The 5,738-nt window shown below is 37.6% G+C and overlaps 1 non-coding gene across 1 annotated transcript; it reads left to right on the top strand.

Moving 5' to 3' along the window:
* The first annotated feature begins 3,108 nt into the window (after nt 1–3,108).
* Nucleotides 3,109–3,215, top strand: LOC121207380 (small nucleolar RNA R71). The gene has a single exon (XR_005902471.1). It is a non-coding gene; the product is annotated as a small nucleolar RNA R71 (small nucleolar RNA).
* The last annotated feature ends 2,523 nt before the right edge of the window (nt 3,216–5,738 follow it).

The raw sequence follows: 5,738 nt of genomic DNA, 5'->3' as shown, positions 1-5,738 counted from the left end.
CTCTAATTCCTTAAAGTTTAAACAATCAATGCACAAATGCCTATGTTTTAATTCAAGATTTATCAATAAAAATCATAAATTAATCAAAATTCATTCTAATAATGATATGAGTGATTCACGTGAGAATAAGACAAAATTCAGGGATTTTTTTGATAATGATATAAATAACCCCCCACACTTAAGATGTACATTGTCCTCAATGTACAAAGATATATAATAGCAATATAAATATAATATCGAAAGAGAGGAAGAGAAGTGAAACTGCCCTGAGATTGTGGATGAAATCCTTGGATTAGTTAGAGCAAGAACTAAAGATAAAGTTGAAGGAAAGGCATGATTCTGAGGGATAAATGAGAAGACACTACTGTATAGGAGAATTAAGGGAATAATTCGATGATTACCATAAAGATAGGTAGAGTTTAAAAATATAAAACATGAGTCTTCAAAAATAAATAGAAATAAAAGTAAAGAAAATAAAAATAAAACGAGTTTAAAAAAAAAAGTCACGGTCGTGTGGCCCAACACTGGTCTCACACGGTCGTGTCACACGCCCGTGTGGCTTGCTTCCAGCCTGGGTTTATCGCAATATGAGGAATCGCCACACGGCTTGAGAACACGCCCGTGTGTATAGGCCGTGTGGTCACATGGTCGTATTGCATTACTGTGCGCAATGTGGTTCCCTTCTCTAATGCTAGTGTATATATGCGCACGCCCGTGTTCTTTTGACACTCTCGATCACGGGTGGTGACACGGGCGTGTCGCACGCCCATGTTAATTTCTCAATTTCTTCCACGGGTGTGGCGCACGACCGTGTTATTTTGACAGGATTGCCCACGGCCATGTCGTACGGTCGTGGCAACATATCGAACCCCGTGTTGGGGAAAAATTTGCTTTGTTCTCACACGGCCGTATCGCACGGCCATGTCGCCTCCCGTGGTATGCACACGGCAGAAGGCACGCCCGTGTGCCCGGTTGTGTGGATTTGGAAAACCTGAGTTCAAGGACTTAGTTAGTGATTTAGATGTTAAAAACTAAATTTTTAAAAAAAAATCAACACTGTTAGTTCTCGGGTTGCCTCCCGAGAAACGCTTATTTTGAGTCTAAGCTCGACTTACCTCTCTTGGTGCGTGGTCATGGTGGTGCGAGGAGTTTACACACCTCCTTCCTACTATCAATTTTATCAAAATAAGGTCTGAGTCAAGTATTATTTACGTAAAAAGTTCTGAATACAATATGTGTTACCTCGACTGTACCATTTGGGATAATGTTCATTACCGTGAATGGAGTCGCTCTATCCATATTGTGCTCTAGAGTAGCAATTCAGGGGTCATTTTCATCTAACAATACTTTGTCTCCAACTTTAATTTGCTTCGTTTCATCCCTATGTTCATTGTGGTGTCGCTTCGATTTTTTGTGTGCTTTTGGTTTTTCCTTGACAGATGTTCGCCATTCATCTAGTTCTTCGATCTGTAGCCTTCGTTCTTCATAGATGGGTCCTTTGTTGTTACTTGAACAAGGCTCATTTATGCTCGTCGAACGTGTTTCATGTAAAGAAGGTTGCACCACATGATCAGTAGTAGTAACACGATTTATACAACCACCTTTAATATTCGATTTGTTACTCGAATTACGAGCTTGAAAGTAATTGTTTCATCACCCACACAAATTGTGAGTTCACCTGTACCAACATCGATAATAGTTCTAGCAGTTGCTAAAAAGGGTCGTCCTAAACTATCCTCTTCCATATCTAGAACAACAAAGTCTACTGGGTATATAAATTTATCGATTTTAACAAAAACATCTTCAATGATACCCCTAGAAAATCTAATGGTTTTATCAGCCAATTGAATGCTCATCCTAGTTTGTTTGGGTTTCCCAAGACCTAGCTGTTTAAACATTTTATAAGGCATAACATTAATGCTCGCCCCTAAATCAGCCAATGCATTATTCACGTTCAAACTACCAATCAAACAAGGAATCGTAAAACTCCCTGGATCTTTCAACTTGTTGGGTAGCTTATTCTGTAGAACGATTGAGCAAACTGCGTTCAACTTTACATGCGACGCCTCATCTAACTTCTGCTTATTTGCTAAATGCTCCTTTAAGAATTTAACTGCGTTTGGCATCTACGAAAGAGCTTCAATAAACGGTAAGTTAATGTGTAATTTCTTTAATAATTTAAGGAATTTACCGAATTGTTAGTCCATGTGGTCTTTCCTTATCGCACTGGGGTATGGCACACGAGGTTTGTACTCTCTACATATCGGTTTTCGCTCACTATGGTCTACCTCACCTTTACCTTTACTTACCACAATTTTTTTCCTCGGTTCTGGTTCAAGTTCAACTAACCCTTCCTTATCTTGAATGGTAATTGCATTGAGTTGTTCCCTTGGGTTAGATTCAGTGTTACTCAGTAGGCTACCTTGTGGTCGTTCAGAAATTAATTTAGCGAGCTGTCCTATCTGAGTTTCGAGCCCTTGGATCAACGCTTGTTGATTCTTAAGTGCTGTTTTGGTATTCTAAAAATGAGTTTCTAACACCAAGATAAACTTCGTTAGCATCTCCTCAAAGTTTGGTTTCTTTTCCTATTGGTAAGATGGTTGTTGAAAATCTAGAGGATGTTGTGGCCTTTGATTTCCTTGACCAGCCCATGAGAAATTGGGATGATTCCTCCAACCTGCATTATAAGTATTACTATATGGGTTGTTTTGAGGTCTAAAATTACTGTTAGCCATTTATTGAACTTGTTCCTCCTCGGTGTTGGGGTTGAAGGATTGATATTCTGTGTGTACTCCTCCTCCATTTCAATCGCATCTCATCACTGGATGTACCTGAGTAGAACCACACAAACTGTCAATTTTTTTATTTAAAAGTTCTACCTAGTTAGACAGCATAGTAACCGCATCGAGGTTGAAAACACCGGCTGCTTTTGTCGGCTTTGTTCTCATGACTTGCCACTTATAGTTATTCAGTGACATCTCTTCAATAAATTTGTAAGCCTCTTCAAGTGTTTTGTTATTCAGAGTTCCACCGGCAGCTGCGTCGATAAGTTGCCTTGTTGAGGGGTTCAAACCGTTGTAAAACGTCTGAACATATAGCCATAGAGGTAACCCATGGTGAAGGCACCTTCTTAATAGATCCTTGTATCTCTCCCATGCATAATAGAGTGTTTCTAGATCCATCTGCACAAAAGAAGAGATATCATTCCTCAACTTAGCCATTTTAGCCGGCGGAAAATATTTAAGTAAAAATTTTTCGGCCATTTGTTCCCAAGTTGTGATTGACCTTTGTGGTAACGAGTTCAACCACTGTTTAGCTTTATTCCTCAAGGAAAAGGGGAACAATCGAAGGCAAATGGCATCATCAGAAATTCCATTGATCTTAAATGTGTCGCAAAACTCTAGAAAATTTGCCAAATGAGTATTTGGATCGTCATCCTGCAAACCATCAAACTGAACAAACTGTTGTATCATTTGAATTGTGTTAGGTTTCAGTTTAAAATTATTTGCAGCAATAGCAGGTCTAACTATACTCGATTCGGCTCCTGTTAAAGTAGGTTTAGCATAATCATACATAGTACGCGAAGCAAGATTCTGATTTACTGGATCAGCAGCAATTGCAGAAGGTAGCAGGTTTTCTTGATTTTCAGCCATCTCCTCAGTTGTGGTGGAAATATCATCCTATTGCTCTTCCTCTGTGTATCTTAGGCTTCACCTTATTTCTCTTATGTTTCTGCGAGCTGTGTAATCGATCTCACTATCAAAAAGTAATGGTCCCGGCGGGTTTCTTCTAGTCATAAACTATAAAAACCTGCTAGAAGGAAACAAAAGAAAATTTAGTAAAATTAACAAAACTAAAATAAAATTTAAATTGCAATAAAATAAATGGCTAAAGTAATAAAAATTAAGTGTTCCTAATATTTTAGTTCCCCGGAAACTACGCCAAAAACTTGGTGTGATCGTCTCATGATACGTTTTAAATTTATGATTGATCGAACTTGAAAACTAACTATTATCACGATAAAGGCAAGCGCGCCTGTCGAACAGTAGTATAGTTTATAGCAAGACTGGAATGTTAAACCTATAGAAACTAAAAGTACTAGTATTAACCTTCTTTTTATTATCTAGCCTAAAAATAAGAGGATTTGTTTTATCTAAACTAATTAACTAAACTGAGAATACACAGGAAGAAAATTGGGGAAATACTTTTGGGAAAAACTGATTGATTTGGACAATACCCAAGGGACAATCCACCTAGACTTCACTTGTTATTTGACTCTGAATCAGATGATTTATTCACTTGACTTGATCTGTAGAAAACCCTAAGTTATATTATTATCTCTCTCGAGACTAACAACATCTAACCCTAGGTTGATTAATTCAAAACTCTTTCTAATTAAAACCCCTAGTGTTGCATTAACTCGATCTATAGATTCCCGATCGCATGATTTCATGATAGGTTTTAAATATTTATAATTAATCGTTCTTGAAACTAACTATTATCCGATGTAGGCAAGTGTACCTATCGAACAGTAGTATAGTTTTAGCAAGACCGGATTGTTAGCAATGACTGTCTTTTTATTATCTAGCCTAAGAATAAAGAAGTTTTGTTTGAACTAACTAATTATCTAAACTAAGAACTCACAGAGAATAGAATTGGGGAATTATTTTTGGGAAAATCGATTGAATTAAAATAATACCTAAGGAAAAATCCACCTAGACTGTACTTGTTATTCTGGCTCCGAATCGGACGATTTATTCACTTAACTTGTTCCGTAGAGAACCCTAAGTTATGTTATTATCCCTAATCAAGACTAATAATGTCTAATCCCTGGATTGAATAATTTAGATCTTTCTCTAATTAACACACTAGGGTTGCATTAACTTGATCTATGGATCCCCTTATTAGGTTTCACTTTAATCCGGCAAAATCTTGTCACCCTATGTCTAGGCGCGCAAACAACTCTAATTAATTATGACAAATGTACTCTTAGACACGGTCTATTCCTCCTCTGAATAAGAGCTTATCTTGAATCAGTATCCTGGGATATCAAAATAAGAATCAAGAACACATAATTAAGAACAAGTTAAATATTTATCATACAATTCAGAAAATAATAACAAGATTCGTCTTAGGTTTCATTCTCCTTAGGTATTTAGGGATTTTAGTTCATAAATAAATAAGAAAACATCTTAGAATAATAAAGAATACAAAACATAAAAAAAACCCAAAACTCCTGAAGGGGAAATTGAGGAGAGATCTTCAGTCTTGATGAGGAATCCGGCTTCTGAGATGGATCAATCGGCTTCCTTGGAGTAATTTCTTACTCCCTCCCTATGTTCCCCCTTTTTCTTCCTCCTCTAGGGTGTATTTATAGGCTTTGGAATGCCTAAGAGCCCTCAAAATTAGCCTTTTCCAAACTGGACTCAACTTGGGCTCGGCAGGGACACGCCCGTGTGACACGCCCGTGTGCGATTACTTCAGGCCGTGCTTGAGCCTGCCAAATTGACATGGCCATGTGGTCTGCCCGTGTGAGGAGGTCCAGGCTGTGTTAATTTCATACTTTGGCCCATTTTCTCCGTTTTTGGCCCGTTTCTCATTCCTTTCGCTCTCCTATGCTCTCCTAATTATAAAACATGAAATTAAAGCATTAGGAGCATCGAATTCACCAATTCTAATGGGAAATCAACCATAAAATACGTTAAACATGGGATAAAAATATGTATAAATTACGGTTT

This window comes from Gossypium hirsutum, chromosome A09 (assembly GCF_007990345.1).
Source record: "Gossypium hirsutum isolate 1008001.06 chromosome A09, Gossypium_hirsutum_v2.1, whole genome shotgun sequence".
In the NCBI taxonomy this organism is placed as follows: domain Eukaryota; kingdom Viridiplantae; phylum Streptophyta; class Magnoliopsida; order Malvales; family Malvaceae; genus Gossypium; species Gossypium hirsutum.
Note: the sequence above shows the minus strand (reverse complement) of the source record. Positions and strands in the feature narration are given on the sequence as shown.